The following is a 26647-nucleotide window of genomic DNA, read 5'->3' as shown; positions in this document are numbered from 1 at the left end:
AAATATAAATGGACAAAGGCAAATATAACTATCTTCAAGGAAGTTTATTTCATTGTTGTTAAAATACAGGCCATTTGAAATTATTCAAGTGACATTAAAAAGAGGGCTGATATTATATTATGGCATATCTCTAAGATAGGTATGAAAGCATAGCACATCTATGAAATGAAATAATATTTAGCTATTAATGATAATGTTATCAGGAAGTATTGATTGAACCTATTATTAAAGGAGAACATTTTAAGTTAAATTCAAATCACGAATAGTAAGAAACTAAATATAGGGATAGGCAATGGCCAGGCCATATGTGATAATAGAATTCTGACTTTTGGGGCGCCTGGGTGGCTCAGACGGTTAAGCGTCCAACTTATGCTCAGGTCATGATCTCACGGTTCGTGGGTTCGAGCCCCGCATCGGGCTCTGTGCTGACGGCTTGGGGCCTGTTTCAGATTCTGTGTCTCCCTTTCTCTCTGCCCCTCCCCTGCTCATGCTCTCTCTCTGTCTCTCACAGATAAATAAACATAAAAAAAAAAAAAAAAAAAAAGAATTCTGACTTTCAACCTCTGCATCAAAGGAAGCTTCCACCAGCTGAGAAGCCAAACCACACTTGTGCAACCAATAGCCCCGAACAGGGAGGGCGTGGTCCATGACTGCAAAATTCTGTTTTTTACCTCCACCTCCAACTCTGAACCATCCAGAGAAAGCAAAACATGTTCCTCTAACCAATCACATAACATGCCCTTCCTCTAGTTAGCCTACAGAAGGGGGCTCTAGAAGTCCCTCCACCTTCCTCATGCCAGTCATCATCACCCAGAAGAGCACATCTGAAACTTTCTTCTTCCCACCGTAAGGCATTATCCCCCCATCTCTGCCTTTGAGTCTCTGCCAAATGCAAGTGATGGTGGTTGAATCCCTTGCTCTTGTGAGTTCTGAATAAATAACCACTGTTTGGTCTCATTTAGGTAGTCTTCGATTATTTCCACAATAGCATATTAGTATGGAAATTTTGTGAGTGTTTCTGTGAGCAAGATTTGTTTCCGAGTGTATGCCTGGGGAAATTTCTCAAGCCAGTCACTAAGATATTAAACTCAGTTATGTCTGGGAGGTAGGATGTAGAGTGATTTTTACTTCACAGTACTTTGCATTTGAGTTTTTTAATAAGTACACACAATTTATGTAAATTGTTCAGTATTATGAAATAAAAGATTTCCACATATATAAGACATTATACTTCTATATATATGTGTGATGAGGCTTAGTTGACTAGACTTCCCTTCTCTCCACCATTCTTTTTTTAATTAAAAAAATTATATTTTGTTATTATCATTTTTTAGTCACTTAAAAAAAACAACTTCCCATATTGGGTATCTGGAAAGGTTCATTCTGATAGATATTCTTTAAATATGAAAAGTAGATTGAGTTGAGGAATATATTTTTAATTATAAAAATGATTAATGAGTGTTAACCATAAGGGGACTCCATGATTCAACAGTCTCCATTATCCAGCCATAATTCAAATAACTATTATGATTCCAACGCTAGAAAGAAATCTCCTTAGATTAATAAATATAAATCTTCATGGTCATCAATTTTCCCTGATGTTTATTTTTTTTTTTCAATGTTTATTTATTTTTGGGACAGAGAGAGACAGAGCATGAACGGGCGAGGGGCAGAGAGAGAGGGAGACACAGAATCGGAAACAGGCTCCAGGCTCTGAGCCATCAGCCCAGAGCCCGACGCGGGGCTCGAACTCACGGACCGCGAGATCGTGACCTGGCTGAAGTCGGATGCTTAACCGACTGCGCCACCCAGGCGCCCCCCCTGATGTTTCTTTAACAAAGGCCAGAAAGATTAGATTTTTTGAATGGAGCATTGCTCATTTCTGTCAGCATTTGATTATTTATCCCTCTAAATTAAACAAAACCCTGGATATGACAAAGACTAAACTTTGAATATATTTGCAAACCTAACTTATACAGCTTATGGGGAAAAGGAAGTGCAAATATAGTGCCAACTTCTCTTAGCTGAACACATGCTGTTTCTAACTAATAATGATGTTATAGAGCCAGTCACATGAAGAGATATGCTTAATCCATTTTAAGGCATTTTAAGGTTTCTGTTCTGCAACTAGTCTACCTTCCTTCATTTCTTGGTGTGACTCCTGACCTTTCATCCATAGCAAGCAAGATAGCAATCAGGGACAGGGTTAGTCACCTGGGAGAGACAAACAGTCATCAAGTACATGAGACCTTTGTGTCTCTTTTGTGCCATGTTTTTTTCATGTCATACTATTGTGAGGATTGAGTAAACATATATAGGTAAATAAAGGGTAGGTCCAATCAACTGAGAATCATCACATATATCATATATAGAAATATTTATACTTTATATATGTGGAATCTTCATTTTTGTAGTACTAAACATAATAACAAACTGCTTTATAGACTTACAATGGTTCTCATTTCTACTTGCATAAACTGTGTGTGATTTTGCTATGACTAAAAATCACCCTATAGCCTACCTCCCAGACATAACCAGCTTTAATATCTTAGTGACAAGCTTTCAGAAATTTCCCTAAGCATATATTCAGAAACAAATATAAAAAATTTAGAAGGCAGGCTTGCTTTAGCCAAGCATCACATGCATGATAGTTACTACTACTATTTCATGTTCCAAATTGTTTTGCAATCAACTCTGATACATGTAAAACCATAGCCAGTATGTTCTCTTTTACTAGCTTAGAGTACGCGACAAGACCTTATTTCCTTTATCGTTAAAAGTACAAGCAATTTTTAATACCAGAGGGCTTCCCATTGCCCAAATTTCCAAGATCCACAAGGTTTGCCTACTCCAGTCCAAGAATCAGTCTTCTTTGTGGTTCGAGAGTAGGAGGACTCAGCTGGGCCAGCACATCCACTGTTTGCAAATGCTGACCTCAGGAGAGTTCCCGAGCCTGCTTTCAGAGCCACAACCAGGCTTTGGGGACAGGAGAGTTCAAGGGTCCATCTGCTTCAGGGATGCTCTGTATCTGAAGGGAACATGGAGAAAAAAAAATCCCATTCCCACAGCACCACAAAGGACAAAGGCTTACCTTTTGTCCTTACAATTACAAGACGACACTCTAACAGCCCTTTCCATAACAAAGGCATTGTGTTCCCACAGGAAAATGAAAAATCTAATATTGGAGACCCAAAGCAGGGAGTAAATTTTAAATAGCACTAAGACTTAAAATAAATAAACTGATGATAGAAAAATAAATGAAGTGATTGATAAAACAATATTTAAGACCTCCCCCCCCCCCAAAAAAAAAACACATCTGAGACACTAATTCTCAGTGAGTAAGCTGTTACACATGTATCTTGGCTGATTTAAAAAATTAAATAAGTCTCATCCTCTCCCAATATGCTCTCTTAAAATACATGCTATAGATATCTGTAAATCTGGTGAGAAACTTTATGTGTATTTATGCTTTTTGGCAGAAAAGGAATTGTTTCCAAATTGAATATGTCCTGAAAATGTCTTATGCGCTATTAGGAATGATTTGTTTCTTCCTCTACCATTGCATTTTCAGATGCATCCATTGCCTTCGGTACCATCACCTCAACCCCACAGCAGTGCTGTGGAATCATTAAGTTTACCCATTTTGGAACATTTTGCTCATTTCCTTAAGAATTTTAATCTTGTGAAGAACAGATCTTCACTCATATTTCTTTGCATCCTTCTCAGCTCCTTGAACAGTGTTTATCATGTAATGAGGTTAATTAATTTAAATTATTCAGTTTCTGATTTTAGTGTGTGTCACACAGTCACAGTTGTGCCCTTACAAAACACATGTTAATAGTTGTTTCCATTGGTAAAATGATGCCCAAAACTGCACTGGACGGACACACAGCTCTACTTCCAAGTTTGCAAGCACATCTAGACAATTGCAGCAAGTTCAGTGTAAGCATCCTGAGGTGCCTAAAGTTCACATTTAGTAATTTGATCTGGTCTTAGTGTTTTGTCTTCAGAATGGGAGCCAATGACTGAATGAGCATCACAACCTGAACTCAGTTCTCAAATCTGAAAACACTTTCTTCCCTTATTCCCTCCTCCAGTAACCTTGTCATATATCCAACTCACTACTTTCCTTCTCGATGTGGGATTAGTTTTAGGATGCAGCTGGAGGGAAGTGACTGGCCAAAGTTCTGCCCCATCCCCTCTGACCCTGATGAGTCCTCCTCTGCATGCTGGAGGTGAAGGAGAGGACTTCTAATCTGTATTAGCCTTCCAGACTTGCCTTAGGATGAGGGGGTAAGGATGAAGACATGTTATGATAAGAGCCAGAGTAATAGGAAAGATATGTGAAGACAGGCTGAGACTCTCCAAATGTTATTTATTTTAAACCAATTCTTTCTTTCTCCTTCTTCAATGGCTCTCATAGTCATTGAATAAATAGGCTGGGAAGGTTGAGTCGTCTCTCCATCCCCTTCCTAGTGAGAAGGAAGACCCCCTTTTGTGCTGGCCTATGTGGGTCTCAGCTACCTAATGGGTTAGTTTACAATTTAAGCTTGTCTTTCCTCACTTTGTTATCTATGTTCTAGATGAAGGTACCCATGGCTAATAATATGAGTATTTCATAGAAGTGATCTTTTGTTGAACATTTATATGACTGAAACAATTAAGCAAAGAGTTCAGCAAAGGGCCATGGAGACCTGGCTTTGGCAAGTTCTTTGAAGCCACTTAAGGATGACAGGGGTGGGGGGGGCGGGAACCCAACTGAAATAGAAACAGAGTGTTCATATGGCTGCATATTACCAATGGGAGGGAAAAAAAATACAGGACCTACCAGACATGACTGGAGCACAGACACTCCCTATAGTGGTATATGGTATCTTAATGAACACACCCTTTCTGTTAAAGTACAGCAAAACATGGGTTCTATTTTGAGACTAGGTGGTTTGGTCATCATTTTTGTCTTGGGCATCAAGGAAAGACAATTTGCTTTGTTAAGAGGAGGTTCCACACACCAGACTCCAGCACTAGGACTTAACTTCCAAGCCACTCTAAGTGGGAAGAGACACCTGATGAGAATTGTTTTGACCCCTAAGAGAGGACTGGCTGGGGTAGGGATCTGTGAGCTTCTGTGGCTGATCCAGTGATGGAATTGAAATGCTCTAGACCTCAAGGAAGTAAAATAGAACAAAGATAACTAAAAAAGAAGACTAAAATAGTTTTCTGAAAATATAAAACAGTAAAACCATTAACATTTTTGAAATACCCTGTCGTTTTCACTGCATATTTGATTACCGAGCACTTATTTCATATGGATGTCAAACCTAAACTTATTATTTTTGTAGATATAGATGGGGGTAGATTATCTTCCTTCATTTCTTTTCAAGCTAAGGTCATTATCATTGTTTTCTTTCTTTCTTTTTTTTTTTTTTTGGAACACACTCTAAAGATTTTTGGATATCAGGATAGGTGGGCATAAGTATAAAGCATATGAAAATGCTTTAAAAATTTTACTGTTATTCAACCACTGAGATAATATATTATCTTGTCACCTTTCTCAGTAGATGAAAGGAAAATGTTTCCTAAAGTTTTTTCTAGTAAAATATTTCAAAAGGATCTCATCCAACAATTCTGAAGTGTTAAGATGTATTGCATTACCTCTGGCAGAGAGGTCCCTGAGACCCTTTACAACCTCTTTTACTCCAGGTTGTGACTTTTGTCACAATGCTATTGACCTATTTCTTTAGGTAACTCACTGCCCAGATGGTCCACAGGCCAAATCTATTCACTCTGTTTATTCCCAGATAGATGTGGTAAACAGGTGCATTATATCAAAATGACAGTAGATCTGTCTTGGGCTATATATTGCTGATATAGATATCTTCTGTTTTAAAAGCTAATATAAGCTATTTTCTGATAGACACATGACCTACACACAATTTAACATGCATTTGGGGTAAATGTCTTTGAATTATTAGTAAAAGAATATTTTTAAGATAAATTGAAAACATACTTTGGAAAAAATTTCCTGAGTTGTGTCAAAAGTTAATTAGGAAAATAACGGTAACAAACAAGTCAAAGCAAAGATAGAAAGATTTTTGTAATATCAAATCTAAAAATAAAGCATGGATGAATTAAAAATTGTTGGCAAAATATCATTTGTTCTGAGTCAACAGCCATGTGGGAAAAATAAAGCAACTTCTTCAATGCGAATTATCACATCAAAGTAATAACTAGCTTATCCCTCAGTAACAAAAACAGATCTAAAACAAAAAAACAAAAACAGATCTCATGTATCTGGTAACAATGCATTCTAAAGGTTTGTATTTTAAGACGAATAGAGATGTACTGTAGTCACTCTGACATTCAATTAAAGACAATTTTTGCTTTATTAGAAACTTACATATTAGTTTTGCATTATATATTTACTTTAATGAAAATGATATGTAAATAGTTTTTGCAGGGGCACCTGGGTGACTCAGTCAGTTAAGCATCCGACTTTGGCTCAGGTCATGATCTCACCCTTCTCAAGTTTTAGCTCCATGTCAGGCTCTGTGCTGACAGCTCAGAGCCTGGAGCCTGCTTGGGATTCTGGGTCTCCCTCTCTCTCTCTGCCCCTCACCCACTTGCACTCTGTCTCTCTCTCTCTCAAAAATAAATAAACATTACAAAAATTTAAATTTTTTTTTTTTTTTGCAAACAATGCTGCTGAGAAATCTGTCAGTGCTACAGAAGAAAAGCAACAATAACCAGCACTTGACAGTCCTGGACTGGATTCTCTTAGGCAAGCATAAAAGCACATTTCCTCCATGACTCTCCTCTCATTGATGCAGCAGACTCGCACCTCAGTGTATAAACAAATTGCTCATTTTTCTTTCTGTATAACAACTTAATTCTATTTTAATCTTCCATTCTACCAGAAGTAACAGGATCTTACTATCAATTAGTCTCTTTCCCCTATCATATAAGTATGCTTTATCCTGAGTTTTGTCTAATCTCTGGCAGCCTATGCATTAGTCACGGTTCCTCAAAGAAACGGAACCAGGGGAACCTGGGTGGCTCAGTCGGTTGACCGTCCAACTCTTGATTTCAGTTCAGGTCATGATCCTAGGGTTGTGGGATTGAGCCCCAATTCGAGCTCTGTGCTGTGCATGGACCTTGCTTGAGATTCTCTCTCTCTCTCTCTCTCTCTCTCTCTCTCTCTCTCTGTCTCTCTCCCGCTGCCCCTGTCCCCCACTTACGGTCTCTCTCAAAAAACAAACAAACAAACAAAACCCAGAACTAATAGGACAATAGGATGTGTGTGTGTGTGTGTGTGTGTGTGTGTGTGTGTGTACACATATACGTGTATCTATCTCTATACATAGATGTTTATTTTTGGAAATCAGCTCACATGATCATGGAGGTGCAAGTTCAAAATCTGCAGAGTAGGCTGCCAGGATGGAGACCCAAGACACAGTCTAGTTTGCATCTGAAAGAAGTCTGTTGGCAGAATTCCCTTTCTTCTGGGAACTTTAGTCTATTAAGGCCTTCAACTGATTTGGAGGAGGCCCACCCACATTATGGAAGATAATCTGCTTTGCCCAAAGTCTCCTGACTTAAATGTTAATTTCACCTAAAACACACCTTCACAGAAATGTCTAGAAGAATGCTTAAGCAATTATCCAGGTACTGTGACCCAGCCAAGGTGACACATAAAGGTCACCATCACAGTTTATTTAGTACCGTTGTGGTAGGGAGGTGGAAAGGAGGGACCATCTCATCTTTGATGTCATCAGTCCATGACTGAGACTGCCAAGGTCACTGTCCTTATGGCCCTGCTCCCCTGACCTTTCAAGAGTGTGGTCTCACATGCTTCTGTTGGTACAGGAAAAATCTGCTTCCTTAATTGCGAGTGCAAAAGAATCTCCACAAAACTCTCTGCAGCAGCATCAGCTGAGACATATGAGGAGGCTGCTTCCTGATTGAGCCTGTCTCCCTGGACGTTGTGACAGTGTGGAGCCCGTGAACCTGACAAGCTCATCACCCTCATCTTCTCTACTCCTTCCACATTTCCCGACAGCCCCATCCCTGCCTGCCCATCCAGGCTTTCCCTGCCTGGATCTGGATCATTCTTTCATATTTGTGTCTGAATATTCTTTATTGCCACAAGCATTTGGGCTTTTTGAACCTTGAAACTACACATTAACAGGGATTTCTTTTTGTTGTTGTTGCTATTTTGTTCTGTTTTCATTTTCTCAAAGTTGACCCATCTTTAGCTATCTGCTTCAGTAGTGACAAGAGTAAAGGGGAAGGAAAGGATAAAATGTGCTTTTAATTTATTTATGACATAAATTAGACATACTATCTTAGGGAGTCATAAGCTATCAGGAATATCAGTGCAGTCCATTAAAAAATTACTTCCTTGGGTGATTTCTAGCTTCTTGAAAGCTCTGTTGATATTACTAAAGCTTAATTTATAATCCTCTTTCTGTTTCTTGAACTCCCACACCATGGTAAGCACTGTGTCTTTCTCACATTGTTTAAAATTGCAACTTGGATTTGCCTGCCTGAGGCTTGAAGACCTTCAGGATCCCAGAACTGTCAATTCTAAGCAAATGCAGAGATTTTTTAGGTGTCCACCAGATGGCACTGTTGACCAGAGAAAGGTGACTAACTTGCTTCAGCTCTGAAACAAACCTGTGTTAATACTGATTTAATTCCAAAAATAGAAGGGGGAAAATGTCAGGAAAAAGAAACAAGTAGATCCAGGATGCAAGACCATCTTGGGTCAATAGTAACAACTCTTCACTTAAGCAAGAAGTAACAACTCTGCCCTCAGAGCCAAGGAACCATCATCCTTGAATTATATTTCATTCACCTTGGATTCCACAAAGCTCTGATAGGTAGACCCTACAGGTGCTTCTGTTAAGTCTGTTCAGTGGCTAGACCACTGGAAGCTTGGGCCCCGGGCTCCACCTGAGGCTTTGTGATCAGAACACCCTTGTCCTCGATCAAGTTATTTAATCAATCTTGGCTTCAATTTCTTTATCTATAAAATAAGAATCTGAATTTGGTGAACCCTCACAGTTTGAAACTATAATCCCTGTTTCACAGATAAATTTCAGAGAAATGCCTTTCTCAAGGTCACAATTTCTTATCTTATGAGTCTGTACTAGAACTCAACCTTCTTCACTCCTGAATGCAGGCAAGGGTCCACTAAGATGTGAAGCTTTTCTGCTGTTCCTTTCTGAATCAACAACAATATATATTTATATTTATATTTATTTAAATATATATTTAAGCAACATTTTAAAAATATAATTTAAATATTATATATATTTATGTTTGGGGAAAATGGCTTTTTAAATGGATTGTTTTAGAAATCAAAATATAATGTGCATACAGACATATTTACGAATAATAAAGTGAATACACATTTACCCAGCTTTACAAAGTAGGACACCTTTTCTACCTTATTATACAAAGAAATCCAGTCCTTCCCTGTCTATATAAAATCGTATCAAGATCTAACTTTACTCCCCTCCCCACCAAATAAAAAGTTTTTCAGCTAGCAAAAGGCCATTTCCTCCAGGATTTTACCTTAGTGGCTTTACACTCTTAGCTCATCCATAAGCTTCGGAAGGCAAAGACAACCGTATGTTCCTTTAGGCTCTCATCTCCCCATGACCATCTTTTGGGAGAGAAGAATCGAGTTAATACTTAAACTGCACTTTCTTCCTGCCTGTAATCTTCATTTTAAATTATAGTAAATTGTTATTCTCATTAATGCTAAAATATAAATCATTTACCTCTTTTCTGGGGGACCCTTTGGGGAGAAGAAAAGAGCCAGGGTTCATAGTGGCCCAGAGAAGAGAAAGAGCCCATGAAAATTTTCTAAGGAGGTGAATATTTTCAGGGAAATGTCTGAAGCTGCAATGTCTACATATAACATTTAAACTTATCTGCCATGAGGTAACTCAATTTAAGTCTTGTATTGCACATAAACTTTCAATTGCGGCTCACATTCTGTAGAGGTAGCATTTAGGGGTTAAAGAGCAAGGCCTAGAAGAGAGATGAATGGTTTAGATAAAGATGGGAATTTGAGTAAGAAAGGATGAGGAAAAATGTAAGCTCTCCAGATCTCAGTGTGTTTAGGGTGAACTTGTGGGGTTTTTGAATTCAAATGTTACTAAAAAGGTTCTCCTCATTATAGTAAAAGATTTGAGATAGCCAGAGAGCTGATATCCAAGTTACATATGTGCAGAAATATAACATGCATTTGTTGGAAATAGCAAAGTGTCTTTAAGTTCACGCACGTGAATGGTAAGGTTCACTAATAAATTCTTTTAATTTCTTGGAAATTCACATTCTTTGAACTTCTTTGTGGTTCACTTATGTTTCTCTCTGTTGAATTTCTTGGTAATCCCAGAGGGTCAGGGATACTTCTCAGATTGTTTTAAGCCTGAAAAGAAGTGAAATAGTGCATTTTTCAGCTGTTGGCCATTTTGTCAGCTTCTAAACCAACATCTCCGCCACCCTCCCAAAGGGTTAAGAGAAAGCCTGTGACAGAAAAGGAGCAGCAATTATATACTTCCTGGGAAAATTGCCAGCCATTCCTGGTCTCTGACCTTCTTTCTTGACAATATGTCCAACCTCTCTGCCTTTGAAATTTATATCTTAATCATACTTCACATTTGACAGTGTTTTGGATTTTTCTAAACAAATTTAAATGCACCCTTTCCCTTGGATATTATCCCCACTGCAGACCTAAATTGCTAGGGCAGATTCCATCATCTGTATTTTGCACATGGGAATCCAGATTAAAAAAAAAAAAAAAAGTAAACTTTATTGCTCAAGGTCACACAAAGCTCAGAGAAAACCCACATTTTCTTTCTCCAAGGCTAATGAGTGTTCAAATGCAGGAAGCTACTTTCTGTCTCCAAACATAATCTTCACTTCACTGTTGACGATGTAACTCACCGAAGCCCAAATACCTCCAAGTCCCAAATGAAAGCTATCAAGTGTTTGCCTCTGTATCTATCCTTGCTCGATCTTTTTTACTCTCTGCCCTGGGAAATAAGCTCCAGGAAAGTTAGCATCAAATGATGAATTAGTTGTTTTTACAAAATGAATAATCAAAGTCGTGATGAAACTCTGAACCCACTTCCAAGTTTTCTCTTTATATGGAAGCTTCAGGATCATTACTCACAGAGTTGTACAAAGTATCACAGATCCAGGTCCAAGTGAAATGATTCAGTATTTATCCAATATTTAACGAATGCTTTCTTAGAAAAAGTTTCCATGTTCAAATTATCTGAAGTCCTTCTTTTAATGTTTATTTATTTTGAGAGAGAGAGAGAGAGAGAGAGAGAGAGAGGAGGGGAGGGGAGGGGAGGGGCAGAGAGAGAGAGAAAGAGAGAGAGAATCCCAAGCAAGCTCCATACCTTAGTGTGGAGCCTGACATGGGGCTCTAAGTCATAAACTGTGAGAACATGACCTGAGCCGAAACCAACAGCTGGACGCTTAACTGACTGAGCCACCCAGGCACCCCCAAAGTCCTTTGTTAAAGGACCTGTACGTCGTATTTGTACACACCTTCCTTATGAATAGAGAGGTTGAGGAGTGCAGCATGTCCCTAACTTGTATTCGCACAGAACTTTCTACAGAACTGTTTTTTGTTTCGTTTTTCCAGAACATTCTTTGTGAAAAGCTCTGTTAGAGAACAGAGCTTTGTGATGATGTCTATAATACTGCTTCTCAGCATTATTCTAAGGATCTTTATATATTTATATAATTCAGAATTGTAGTAAATCAATAATAGTCGAATGAAACCTTCAGGTAAATTTGGATAAAGTGTTTTAAGCTGAAAATATACAAAGGTATTATTTTTTTCTTGACTGATTGAAGAAAAATAAAGCAAAGAAATTTAATCTGTATTATATATTTGTGCAAGGCACAAATGACCCAAACCATAAAAGATGAACATTTCAGGGCTCTAACACTCACTGAGGATAAGGAATGAGATAACAATGGAAGGGGGCAAGTTCACAACAACAACAAAAAAGTAATTTCCTTAAGTGTCCTCAGTGGAGGGTCTTCACCTTCAACAATCAGAAATCCTGATGCATCTGTTTGCGCTTCCACTTCTCTCTCCGGTTGAGACTGAATCTTGCTGTTGCAAGGCCAATTGGGAATTTATATTTCCCTCAGCAACCTGCCTTGCTGATTCCATAAACAAGTGGAAGACGTCCATTCCCAGACAAAGCGTGTCAGGTTGGATCTCAAGCTCAGTTGTATCTTTGAAAGAGGATGCTTTAACCTACTTCTTCAGAATTTTCACAACAGGTGCAACATGGACAGAAACAAAATCACAGTTGCTTCACTGATGCCAGGTTGGTGGTTGTTAATCTTAATGATTCCAAACATTTCTCTAGGCCTTCGAAATGTCCATAATACACTTAATTTGAATTCTCATTTCTACTTCCCACGATGTTATGCACAAGACAGGGGTAATGATCTCTGTTTTAAGAGAATGTGGATGGTAGTTGCTAGGAAGGATTGCATCTGTGACTCTGTCCCTCCATTTAGTTTTTTTTTTTTTTTTTTAAATTACCTATACAATACAAGCCTACTTCCTTGAATGAGGCACCATTTTTAAGATAACATCAAAATAAAATATTTTGGTTATTTTGTCAGCCACTGTGCTAAGCTCTGACTTATGTATCTACAGCTGTGTTAAGAACTTTATATAAAGATCAATGAAATAGATACTATTTTTCTTTATATATTGTACATACATTACTTTTTAAGTTCAGATATTTATATATAATTACCTTATGGATTTATTGCTATTCAATATATTTTGGCAGTTGCATATAATCATAATCATCATCTCAAACGATATGTAGAATATTCCCATTATTCCAGAAAGTTGCCATGTACCACTTAGCTGTCAGTTTTCACCCCTCAAAATCCCAGGAGAACTATTTTTTTATTTTATCTTATTTTAGAGTGTGTGTGAGCAGGGGAGAAGGGGAAAGGGAGAGAGAGAGAGAGAGAGACAGAGGGAGGGAGGGAGGGAGGGAGAGAGAGAGAGAGAGAGAGAGAAAGAGAATGCCAAGCAGACTCCACCCTCAGTGTGGAGCCCAGCGTGGGTCTCTATCCCAGGAACCGGGATCATGACCTGAGCTGAAGCCAAGGGTTGGACCCTCAGCCAAGAGAGCCACCCAGACGCTCCAGGGAACTATTTTTAATTTCTGTTGCAGTCATCATCCCTTATCCACAGGGGATATCTTCCAAGGTGCCTCAGTGGTTGCCTGAAACCACAATTGTATTAAATCCTATATATATTATGTTTTTCCTGTGCATACATACCTATGATAAAGTTTATTTATATTTAAAAAAAAATTAACATTTATTTATTATTATTGAGAGACAGAGAGACACAGAGCATGAGCAGGGGAGAGGTAGAGAGAGGGGGAGAACAGAATCTGAAGTAGGTTCCAGGCTCTGAGCTGTCAGCACAGAGCCCGACAAGGGGCTCCAACTCACAAGCTGCGAGATCATGACCTGAGTCGAAGTCAGTCGCCTAACCAACTGAGCTATCCAGGTGCTCCCCTATGATAAAGTTTAATTTATAAGTTAGGCACAGTAAGAGATTAACAACAACAAATAATAAAATGGAACAATGATAGCAATATACTCTGATAAAAGTTATCTGAATGTGGTCTCTCTCAAAGTATCTTGTGCTGTATCTTTCTTGTGATATTATGAGATGATAAAATGCCTACTTGATGAGACAACGTGAGGTGAGTGATGTAGGTGCTGTGACACAGCATTAGGCTACTACAGACCTCTGACTGGATGTCAGAAGGACAATCATCTGCTTCAGACCGTGGTTGACTGCGGGTAACTAAAACCGTGGGGAGTGAAACTGTAGATAAGGGGGCACTACTGTACTTTAGATGTTCTTGAACCTCATTTAATTATAAACATGTTTTCTCTGCTCTTTTGTGTAGGGTTTGTTTCACGCAACATAATATCTTTCTGAAATTTTTCCATGTTGTACTGTGTCTGATTTTTTAAAAATTGATTATATTCCACTGTATTAATATACCGTACTTTATTTTTCCTGTCTCATATTGATGAACATTTGAATTCTTTCCACTTTTGGCTATTATGAATAAATGTCCTTTGAAAATTCCCAAACAAGGATTTCTTTAGATATACGTTTTCATGTCTCTTCAGTAAACACCTAGGATTGGGACTTCTGGTCATGTTTAACCTTGTAAGAAGATGACATTTTTTCAGGTTCCATTTCTACCAATAACAACATGTGAGACTTCTGGTTGTTTCATATTCTCACCAAATTTGATATTATGATTTGATTTTAGCCATTCTATAGGATGTGGAATAGTACCTCCCTGAAGCTTCACTTTTCATTCCCCAATGACTAATGATGTTGAGCACTATTTCAGGGTCTAGTTGCCTTTTTTTTTTTAATCTTTTTTTTTTTCAACATTTATTTATTTTTGGGACAGAGAGAGACACAGCATGAATGGGGGAGGGGCAGAGAGAGAGGGAGACACAGAATCGGAAACAGGCTCCAGGCTCTGAGCCATCAGTCCAGAGCCTGACGCGGGGCTCGAACTCACGGACCGCGAGATCGTGACCTGGCTGAAGTCGGACGCTCAACCGACTGCGCCACCCAGGCGCCCCTTTAATCTTTCTTTGAAAGTAAGAGTTTCATGATTTTGCCTAGGTTTTGTTTTTAATTACTGATTCGAAATAGTTCTTTATGTGCCCTTTATTTGTACCCTTTGTCAGATATACGTTGTAAATATTTTTTTCTCTAAACTATGGTTTGCCTGTTCATTTTCTTCTTCTTCATATTTTTTAAGTGGTGTTTTTTTTTTTAATGTCTATTTGTTTTGTGAGAGAGAGCAAGAGTGCACAAGCAGGGGAGAGTGAGAGAAGAGGGAGAGAGAGAATCCCAAGTAGCCTTCATGCTGTCGACACAGAGCCTGACATGGGGCTCAATCCCACGAACCGTGACGTCATGACCTGAGCCGAAACCAAGAGTCAGATGCCTAACCAACTGAGCCACCCAGGAACCCCAATTTTATTATATTTAAAATTCAAGTTTAGCTGACATTCAATATTATGTTAGTTTCAGGTATATGACACAGTGATTTGACATTTATGTACATTACAAAATGATCACCACAATAAATCTAGTTACCATAGGTTACCATACAAAGTAATTACATTATTGACTATATTCCCAATGCTGTATTTTATACATTTGTGAGGTATTTATGTTATAACTGGAAGTTTATACCTCTTAATCCTCTTTACCTATTTCACCCATCCCTCCTACCACCCCTCCTCCATCCTGGTAACCACCAGTTTGTTTTCTGTATTTATGAGTCTGCTATTGTTTTGTTTTGCTTATTTTTTTTTTTTTTTAATTCCAGATGTAAGTAAAATCCTATGGTATTTGTCTTTCTCTGGCTTATTTCACTTGACATAATATCCTCTACATACATGTGTGTTGTCACAAATGACACGATTTCATTCTTCTTATTTGCCTGTCCATTTTCCCTATGGTATCTTTTGATAAAAAGAAATTTAAAATTTTGGTAAAGTCCAACTTGTCTTTTTATGTGCATGTGGTTAGTGTTTCTACAGTCTTGTTTAAAATATTCTTTGTCCAACTTCAAGTTTATGAAGATCTTCTCCTACATACTTTCTAGAGGCTTTTTGGTTCTTGTATTTATGATTAGGTTCATGGTCTAAGCTGAATTGCTTTTTGCATATTGAATAAGGTAGGGTTTTATTTTTTCATATTGGGATATCGATTTATTTCAACTCTATTTGTTAAAAATACATTACTTTGTTATGGACTTGTTTGCTGCCTTTCTCAAATACTGACGTTATATGTGCAGATCTCTTTATAGACTTTCTATTCTATTTCATTGATTTTTATTTGTTCATATCTTGACAATCCCAGACCATGTTGATTACTATAGTATTATAGTAACTCTTGACATCAGTTGGCAGTGTAAGCTCTCCAACTCTGTTCTCGTTTTGGTGATTCTAAATCCTTTGAATTTCCATATGAATTTTGAAATCAACTTGTCTATTTCTACAAACAGCATGCTGACATTTGGATTGTGTTGAATCTATAGACAACTTTAGAAAAGAATGGACATTTTAACAGTAGTGTTCTCTAATACATGAGCATGAATATGTTGTATTTATTTATATCTTACTCAACTTCTCAACATTGCTTCCTAGTTTTCAGTGTAGATATTTTTTGAAATTGCATTGTAAATTATATGTATTATTATATTTTATTTTCCAGTTATTTGTTACCAACATATTGAAACACAATTATTTTGTATATTGATAATATATATTGTATGCATACTGCTAAAATATTATGACTGCTAAGTATAATGTTACCTATAGGTTTTTCATAGATGACTGAAGAAGTTCCCTTCTATTCTTATTGGTCTGAGAGATTTTTAAAAACCTTCAGTAGATACTAGAACTAATTTTTAATGCATATTTTGTGATATTAATATGATTTATATCCTTTATTCTGTTAACATCATAACCTATTATTGTTATTTATTAATATGTCACATTAACATCATGGCATACGTTAACAAAAATGACATACAACTGGCTGTTTCAACATGTTAAAGTAACTTTTACATTCCTAAGATAAACTCTATTTGGAGTTAAATTTTTACATACTGTTGGATTTAATTTGTTAATTTTCTTAAAGATTTTCCTTCTATGCTCAAGAGGGCTATGAAGCTGATTTTATGTCTTTGTATTATCATTGTAAGGTTTTGCTAGCAGAGTCTGCCTTGTGTGGAGAGCAGGGGCTCTCTTTCAGCTCCCACGCCCTCCTCACAGCCTTGGGCATCTCTCCCTTATGCTGGATGAAGCGTGCGGGGAAGGTTTGGCAGGGAGGTAAGGGCTTGCTCTGTGACCAGTGATCCTTGGAACGCTAACCTGAGCAGGTAGCCTGTATGAAGCTATCAAACACTGTAGGAGTTTGACTGTCTCTGGTGGTTCCCTTTGACCATGCTACGTGGGATGAAAGCTATCAGGTTTCTTCTCTCCTGGGAGAGGCTCATCACTTTCTGGAATTTAGTTCTTTCAGGTTTCTTTGCTTCCTCACCCCTTGAATGCTTTCTTTAAAAACTATGATGTTATAGTGTATCTATCTTGTTCTTATTATCTGGGTGGGAGTGATGATCTCACCGATGGTCTGCTTTCTGTCCAGAAGGTTAATTCAGAATGCACCACCACTATCCCTGCTTCACGAATGATGAAACAAAGTTCCAAGTTCTCCCAGCTTGGAGTTGTTCAACTGGCATCTGGAATTTAGTTCTTTCCTGATCCTATTACTCATATTTTTAACAGATTATACAGACTCTATATACACCACTTTTCGTTTAGAGAACACAATTTCATTTTCTTTCTTTCTTTTTTGTAAGTCATTTTTACCCTTCCTGCAGCGTAACTCCAATGCCAGGCAAGGCTTTTCTAAATTAGCTTTACTTGGATCTTTATTGATCTACAAAGAATTTGAAGAATTTACAGAAGAGCCACTGCTTACTTTCTACTGGATACAAATGTGGAGAAGAGTCGGCATGTACTCTATTTGAGCCTCTTAGAATAAATTGAACTTTTGCTCCAAATTAAACATGGGCCTCTAACCTAGTAGTTTTGAATGGAAGAAAACCTCTTTCTATATATTCATTGCTAGGAAGTTGCAGTGTCCAGGACATCAGTTTTTCTATTCATATAATTGGAAATTCTTTGTTCAAATGTAATCAAAATAAAAAACAACTCTAACATATTTTACTATTTTTTAACCTAACCATATTTTTTACATGAGCAAAAGAATTAACATAAAAAGACAATGTGTTGTTGTAAATAGAGGGAAGATTTATCTTTTTTGATTTGCTCAGTTGTCTTTAGGAGATAGGCAAGGGGAAGTTGTTTTCTTCTCATTAGAAAGACCCCCAAGCACTTTTGACCAGTCACTGGAAAGACTTCCTCTCTTCTTACTAGACAAGTCCCCAGTTGTCCTTTGTAGCTCCAGGAAACAGGCTGACACCTTTATCTTCTATGTGTGAAGTCTAAGGTAACTGTTTTGGTTTTCTGGGTTTCAGGGAAAAGTTGAGTCTAAAAAATGAGACTTTTTCTGAGAGTGCTAGGTTGGAGCTTCGAAAAATTTAGAGAATTCTAGGTGGTTGGAGGAACCCAAAGTTTAGTTAGATGAGAACGGCCTGAAGAGATTTTTTATTTTATTTTATATCATTTTAGAGAGAGACAGAGAGAGCATCAGCAGGGGAGAGGGGCAAAGAGAGAGGGGCAGAGGGAGAGTCTGATGTGCAGCTTGATTCCATGACCCTGGGATCAGGACCTGAGCGGAAATCAAGACGCCAAACAACTGACCCACCCAGCTGCCCTAAGAGATTTTTTAACTTAAAGAGAATAAATGCTGGAAAAGTGTTCTACTTTATAATTTGTCTTATGACCAGCCTAGAATTGTGAATAGAGTAAGTATTTAATGTATTTTTATTAGCCATAATGTAGAACTTCCTTTGAGTAATGAGGTAAGATTTAAAAAGAAAAATGGGGTGGCTGGGTGGCTCAGTCAATTAAGTGTCTGACTTAGGCTCATGATCTCATGGTTCATGAGTTTGAGCCCCACATGTGGTTCTCTGCTGTCAGCACAGAGCCAGGAGCCTGTTTCAGATCCTCTGTCTCCCTCTTTCTCTCTCTGCCCCTCTCCCCCACTTGTGCGCACTCTGTCTCTCTCTCTCAAATAAATAAACATTAAAATAAATAAATAAATATAAAAACTATTTCTTGGGACACCTGGGTGGCTCAGACACTTAAGCTTCCAATTCTTGGTTTCAGCTCAGGTCATGATCTCCCGGTTCATGAGTTCGAGCCCTGCATCAGGTTCTGTACTGCCGGTGCACAGCCTGCTTGGGATTCTCTTTCTCTCTTTCTCTTTCTCTTTCTCTCTCTCTCTCTCTCTCTCTCTCTCTCTCTCTCTCTCCCCCCACCTTTCTCTGCCCCTCCCCTGCTTGCACTTTCTCTCAAAATAAATAAATAAATCTTAAAAAATAAAATGAGAACAATTTCTCTATTAATACAGCAGCTTTTCATTACATACCATATGTCAGAAACTTTCATCATGGACCTCAAAATGCATATTCTTAGTAAGTGAAGATCACACTTAAATATAAAGAAAACACAAATAAAATCATATAGACCACATGCTCTAGGAGGATAGAAGGGAAAAGTAAATAGCAATCTTTTCAGAGGATGAAATTGGAAAATAATTCAAAGTGAAAAGTTCATCGGATTTGAAACTATGTGCACTTTACACGGACATAAAAGACAGAGGGAACTTCCAAGATAAAGGGAATAGGACCACCTCACTGTAATGCTCAAGTAAAGGGACAGTTGGGGAAAGGTCTTCACGTTCATTGAGAAATAAATGTAGTTCAATTAAGCAAAGTGTCATGGACCTGAGGCTAAAACGAGGTGAAGAAGCCTGGTAGTGAAAGGATTTCTAAGGTCTGAACCACGTTCTGTAGACAATGGGGGTTACTGAAAGAATGTAAGCCACTGCTAGAGAAACTGAGATTCCCTACGTATCAGAAAGTAGAAAAGAAGACACACAGAATATCTTGGTTAGGGTAAAAATGGTGGCTACCTTGGATCTCAGCCTGGTGTACGGGAGAGCGATGATGGGGTAAGGTTTGAGTGACTCCCCCCTACCTATTATTTTATTAAAATACATTTGACTTATAACACTGTGTAAATTTAAGGTGTACAGCATGTTGGTTTGATACATGATGCATTGTGACATGATCGCCATTGTAGTGATAGTACCTCTATCATGTCATGTAATTATCCTTTTGTTTTGTGGTAGAAATTGTTAAGATCTAGTCTCTTGCCAAGTTCACGATTAGAACACAATATTGCTGTGCATATTCACTATACTCTGCATTACATCTCCTTTCTAAAACTGACACTACCAACACTGTGTTACCTTCATTTTCTCAATCTCTCTCTTCTTCTTCCTCTTCCTTCCTTGTCCCACCTCTCCCTTCTCCCTTTCTCCCTCTCCCTCTCTCCTTCTCACCTTTTTTTATTAACGGTTTTTGTTTATTTTTCAGAGACAGTGTGAGTAGGGGAGGGGCAGAGAGAGAGGGAGACACAGAATTCAAAGCAGGTTCCAGGCTCTGAGCTGTCAGCACATAGCCTGATGCGGAGCTTGAACCCACAAACTGTGAGATCATGACCCGAGCCGAAGTCAGACGCTCAACCGACTGAGCCACCCCGGCGTCCCCTCACTCTCATCTTTCTATCAAGAGAAGGAACCTTTAAAGGAGGGCCCAGCTTTGTGGGTACCATACCTCAGGTACCATACCTTTCTTGGTATAGTCCTGCCTGATGAAATTGTGGTAGTTTTGATCATGCAAATTTGGATTATTTCTTCAGTACAACTTCTACAAAGACAAAAGCTGCAGACGTGAATACAACAGAGTGTTTGGATGCAGACTATGGAGCCAGGGAAGAAAGGGCATACCAGCCCATCTCTGGCTGGCAGACACATTAGAGGCTTGGAACAGTTAATTCAACCTGTTAGGATGGTAGTTTTGATTTACTAAAATGTAAAAAAAAAAAAAAAAAAAAAATTCACTTGTGGTTAATTCCAGGTGACTTACAAGGGAAACAAAGGTATTGGGGTTATGTTCTAGCTGGAAAAAAGATAACTTCATTCTTTGACATTGAAAATAAACTAAAGAAAAGGAACACCTACTCAGACATTTCTACCACTGACTAGGAACATCCCCAGAACCCAAAGGGAAAATGAGCAAATATATCCACCTCCTTCACAGAAGTCATTCTTATTCATGACTCACCTTATTGTAGTCTAAGATCTCCTTCATGAAACTTTTCCTTTCCTTTAGAAACTTCCTAAGAATTTCTCAAATTTAAAAAAATATTAAAAAATTTTAATAAAATTCAAGACACACTTAACTGTAAAAAAAAAAAAAACATGTCTGTATGTCTAAAAAACATAAACAAAACATCGGCAAGGCTCTGAACATTTGTTGTCTGCTATAAATGCAGCATGAACTAGACTGGGATTTTACATCGCAAGTAGGCTGAGCCATAGTGTTATTTTCCTCTGGGTTTTGATTTGTTTTTATATCTTTGTACTCTTTTATTTTTTTTACTTGTTGCTTTTTTTGAAACTGATTTAAGTCATATATTCTGAGATGATATGGGCCCTTCCAGGCCCTTGGGCATGTCATAGTGGGAAAGGCATATTAGTATTAGACTCTCTGTCAGTGCTAGAGAACCCGATGCTTTGGTGACACACATGTGAAACTCTGACAGCAAATAGCTTCCTGAAACCGGCTGAGATTCTTGGAAAAATAAGCTTAGGAAACTGTTTATACCAAAATGTATATTTTAAAAACTGTCTACCCTGTGATATTCACATCTCCTTTTTTCTCTCTCCCCTTTCCTCTCCTTGGACTCAAAAGAACTCACAGTTATGTATCTCAAACATGTCATTTAGTGTGAACATTATTTGGCTTGGTTGGCAGAATATTTGACAAGACATCACGGCATATGGATTCTTCATTTAAATGTCAAATTCAATATATAAATTGGGAACAAAAATATAATGTAGGAAATTCTTACAAATTAATTAGTGTGATATAACTTAAAGTGGGCCATTACCCAATTGGTCCATTTTACTTTTTAATGCACATCACATTTTATAATATTTAATGTTCCATTTTTTATACAATAAGGTTTGAAAAGAGTAGAGTTACCAATAAGACTGGAGAATAGCAAGTTGATTTTAAAATGGGACAAAATTGTAAAATAAAGTGAAACAGGCATTGTAAAATACAATGAAGAACAGAACACTGGAGCAAAAGTCTCTATTCTGATGCAGAAAACACTAAGGGGTGAATAAAATTAAATATGTATCTCCAGAATAACAGACCAAAAAAAAACCCTGGCAACAATATTTTGCAGTTGCATATGGTGAGTTTTCTTTCACAGGGTTCCAAAGATATTTCACATGGACCACTAAACTTAGTGCAGAGTTTTCAGTATCAGAAAAATGAAGATAAATTAGGAAGGGCTCATGAGCAGAAAGACAGATAAGGGCCTGTGGAGTTTACCCATTAGAAAACATAATTGAGTGAAAAATATGGTTTGACTCACCACTAATGTAAGATATAGCCTTTAAGAATGTGATAAATGTGAGTAACCCAGGCCTACGGAATTTAATGAGTATGTTTTAGACACACTGTAGGGTGAACAGTTTTTCCCATCTGAGGGACAGGGGCATTCTAAACTAGACAGCTGTGTTGTTTCTGTGTATGCCTTTAGGCTTCTGTGAAGGTGAATAGAGACTTTAAGGTTAGATTCTTAGCCTGAAAGGAGAGACAGTCTGTTGAAGAATATAGGCCCCCAGTTGAAGGAGACTCCTGGAGATGCTCAGAGAGCAAGAGACTCCCTATATGAGATGCTCAGAGAGATGCTCAGAGAGCAAGAGACTCCCTATATGAGCATATCCACACTGCATGTGGGGTAGCCAAAGGAATCTTTCCAAGAGCGTTGTTTTCCAAAGTAGGAATTAGGAAACCTGAGGTTATGTTGCAGTAACCAGAAAGCTGCAATAACTTGTGTCATCCTTTCTAGTATTTTCCTGCAAATCAGTGACTCAGAAGCAAGGTCTTTGCCTTCTAGTCAAGTTATAATTGCCACGGAGACCATGATGAAGGCAGCAGAGACCTTCAAACCTGTAGTAAGGAGAGCAAAGGCCACTTGGGTCACAAAGAGCCGTGACAGACATGGTTAAATGGGAGTTCCAACCAATGTGGAGGAAATTAGAACCCAGAAGCACAGTGGGTGTGACATCAGAGGGGAATGCATTGATTGTGAGACAGGGCATCTCAATGGTGTATAGTCCCCCAGCTATTCTAGATTCAGAGGAAATTTGGTAGCAAATTGTGTATCCGTGGTACAAACTGCTTTTCCTCTAGAAGGTGTTGAGTAAGACCAGTGGTAGATAGTCTTATAATGGGTGGCACTAGAATTGCACTTTTGGATATTAGGGAAAATAATGCAAACATGTGAATAAATCAGCAGGTGAGAAATGACACTGTCTGACTTCAGTGGAGGCTGTGTACAAAATCTTGGCTTGGAGCCTCCTATGTCAAAACGTGCCTGAACCAAGCCCTTGTCCTCAAGGAGACAATTTCTCCCAATCTATGGGTTATAAGTGGATAATGACAAAGTCTCCATTACAAGCTATAGGCAATCTAGTTAGGAGAAAGTGGTTGCAGAAGCATATGCTGGTCGGGAATGGGGTGCCTTCAAGTACATTAGGATTATAGTTATGTTTCATATCTATGGATATATTTTTAAATGTTTAATCTCATTTCATTTACTCAAACTCAGTAGTCATGTTCTTGTGTAAGAAAGTAAACAGCAATATTGATTGCTTTTATATGTTCTCACTTATAATTCCACCTCTAGATGTGTGCATGAGTATGTTTGCATATGTGATATAAATAGTGGTCTTTTATACATCTTACTACAGAAAGTTATCACAGCTTTTATGTTCACTGATAGCTCTAAATTATAGTGTTTGTAAACGTGAGTCTGTCATTATTGTGTTGTAAGTAGTGATAATTTTTATAAGGCTGAATAATATAACTAAAACATATCTTTTATATAAAAAATAACACCAATATTTATGCAGTGTTTTACCATTTTACATGCACTGATGTTTGCCTATGCACAACCAGGCAGCCTGAAGATGCAGAAATCCTGCTGGGATCTAGTCTCTACTACCTAAGTATGCACTATGACTTTTCTGCACAAACCAACAAAGAGAAAATATTCTTTTCTTGTAAGTGAAGAGGCTGTTGGACACTCATAGTTAGGAGAAGTTTTTGGAAACTAGTAGCAGGAGAATATAGTGGGAATAAGTGATTTGGGGCATTCTTTTGGAAACCAAAGATAAAGGGGGGGATGGAAGCATGCAGGTGATACACTCTAAACAACTTTTCCCAAAAGCAGAATGAATATATGAAAAGGAATGAAGAGCTAAAGCTCCTCACAGATGTGCCATTCGGCTGATGGAAGTAAAGGATTCTGTTGACTGGTTTGAGGCTTAAAGAATACTTACTGGTTCTTGTACTTTCTGTGGAGGATTTCTCTGGAAAGCATCTTGAAATCTAAAAACTTTTTATGAGAAAAATAAGGGAAAATCTCAAGGTTTCCACAATGTGGCTTCAGAGATACTGGCTTATAAATAGTATTTCAGATGCAGTATTTATGAGGCTGAAAATAGATTATTATTATGTTATCCTAATGTATAATGGGAAAAATTGAAAACATTGTAAACTAATATATTTAAAGACAATTCAGCTATTTTAGCTGACCCTAGCAAGGCAATTGCAAGGATAGTTTTAGAGACACCATACTTCTTGCTACACGTTACTTAGGAAGGGTGGTGAGTTATAAGGGAAGATTCATCTTTGGCTGGAAAGAGATTCACTCTTGGCAATGAACCAGCATCTTCGATCAAAGAAAACTAGATCATGCCAAGGAAAAAGAATTGTGTTCCCTAAAGGGCACTGCAACTTTTTCTTCCTTGTTTTATTTATTTTACCAACAAAGAAAGATAAAGGAAATATGCTAACATTAGTCAATCTGGGGTGATGGAAACATGGTCATTTATTATGTTATTTTCCTCTACTTTTCTATATTTTCAAATTTTTAAACATAAAAATATGTGGTTGATTAAAACAGAATTGTGTTATAAAGAATCTGTTATCTTACATCTTTCCTTAAGGTGCATGGGTGAATGTAAAAAAAAAAGACGACAATGAGCAAGTAACAAAAAAAAGTCATAGATAAGGACTTAATGTAACATTTTTAATAATGTTTTCTGCCACTTGAAATGATAGCTACACATCTGCAGTTCCCATTTTTCCTATCTGACCCTTCATACGTATCTTAGCACTTCATAATGAAATTGAGGTGAAGCCAGTGAGCACTCACGGACCATGTCCTGCGTGCTGGGCCATGTGTGACCATTGGGGGTGGGACAGGTGGGAGGCAGCTAGCCTTGTGGGTACAGGTGGGGTGCTGGAACCAGACTGCCTGCCTTTGAAACCTGGCTGGGCTCCCAACCAGCTGTGGGTGTTGTGAAAGTTACTTCGTGTTTTGTTTCTCAATTTCTCATCTGTGCAATGTGGAAGGAAAAACGGTAGCTCCCTCTTGAATTGTGAAGCTGAAACTGTTGAGAAGAGTTAATCGTTAAGAGTTAATTTAATTGTAAATGTGTTATGACTCATTTAGTACTAAGGAAAAGGCCTGGCTCATAAGAAGCATTCAGTAAATGTCCATCTTATTATCATTATGAAACAGAGACTCCTGTTCTCAGAGACATGCATCTAACATTTCTTATGTTTCACAATCCTGTTTATATAGAAATTCTTTTACATAGAAAACAAATGTACATTCTTTAAATAAACTATAAAATCCCAGGGGAATCCCTCCTAAATCAGCTCCTTGGAGAGACTGAGAGAGCATAGAGGTCAAAAGTGAAAATGGCGGGGTGTGGAGAGCTCTAGACCATAAAAGAAAGACATTAAAGAACATTAGGAAACACGCTAATTTGATACATGTCATAATGCATTAGCATCATGGACTAGGAAGAGGACGAAGCTCGGGTAATGAATACTAATTAAACATTTACAAGAGTTTTATACTCCTTAGAACAAGCATCCACAAGAAAGAACAGGCCACGCTTCTCTTTCATGTTGTTTGGAAGAAAGAAAGGAAAAAATAATGGAGAAGAGAGGAAAGAAATCAAACATCTGAGTTGGTTTTGATTTAAGGGGGCAAAATGAGAAAAAAACAAACAGCATTTAAACAGAATCAACAGCCACCTCCCTTCCCAGGTCATAGAACATGCACATGGCAGCATTGCCTTTCCTTTTGGATGCGATCTACCTTGGTATAAATTACTGAATGAATAAATCACATTTTTTTTTTTTAACTTAAAGAGACAATCTAGTCTTGAAATATATCCTGGTCCTTCCATTCATCAGGCTTCTAATGTCCTTCTGTGGACGGCAGAGTCCTCTGCGGGAAAGGTTGGCAACAGAGCAGGAGTGAGAGGTGGGTGTGGGGTGTGTGTGCCGTATACGTGATGACCCTGTAAAGCACATCTCAGCATCTCAGCTCTCAGGAGGGATGCAGCCACAACTGACCAACGTTCAGACTAGATATTCCTGGAATTAGGATTTTCATTTAAAATCTTAGGATTTTAAAGCTTTACTAAAAAAATAAATAAATAAATGCCACTTTGCCTGATTCTTTTTTTCTTTTATAACTGTCTCTGTGTAACATGACTCAATGCATGTGGTTTTCCAGTTCTGACTCAGGACATCACAAAGAACGTCCATTTGTATCAGTTGTAGACAAACTAGATGCCTTATTGTTTCCTAAATATGTCCAATCCTGTCTTCTATCTGATGCTTTCCCCCTATTAGCAAAGTTATCCCACATTCCT

The 26647-nt window shown here is 37.9% G+C and overlaps 1 long non-coding RNA gene across 1 annotated transcript in view; it reads right to left on the bottom strand.

The window, feature by feature from the left end:
• Positions 1-9341: 9341 nt before the first annotated feature.
• Positions 9342-26647, bottom strand: part of LOC121020930 (uncharacterized) — a 32575-nt gene continuing 15269 nt past the window's right edge. Inside the window, exons 3-4 of the long non-coding RNA XR_005786368.1 lie at positions 10293-10438; positions 9342-9667 (exon numbers count right to left, since the gene is read on the bottom strand). This is a non-coding gene — a long non-coding RNA (uncharacterized LOC121020930). The remainder of the gene's footprint in view (positions 9668-10292; positions 10439-26647) is intronic.

Source organism: Herpailurus yagouaroundi, unplaced genomic scaffold, assembly GCF_014898765.1.
Source record: "Herpailurus yagouaroundi ecotype Mexico unplaced genomic scaffold, PumYag 253, whole genome shotgun sequence".
In the NCBI taxonomy this organism is placed as follows: domain Eukaryota; kingdom Metazoa; phylum Chordata; class Mammalia; order Carnivora; family Felidae; genus Herpailurus; species Herpailurus yagouaroundi.
This window is presented reverse-complemented; position numbering and strand designations above follow the sequence as displayed.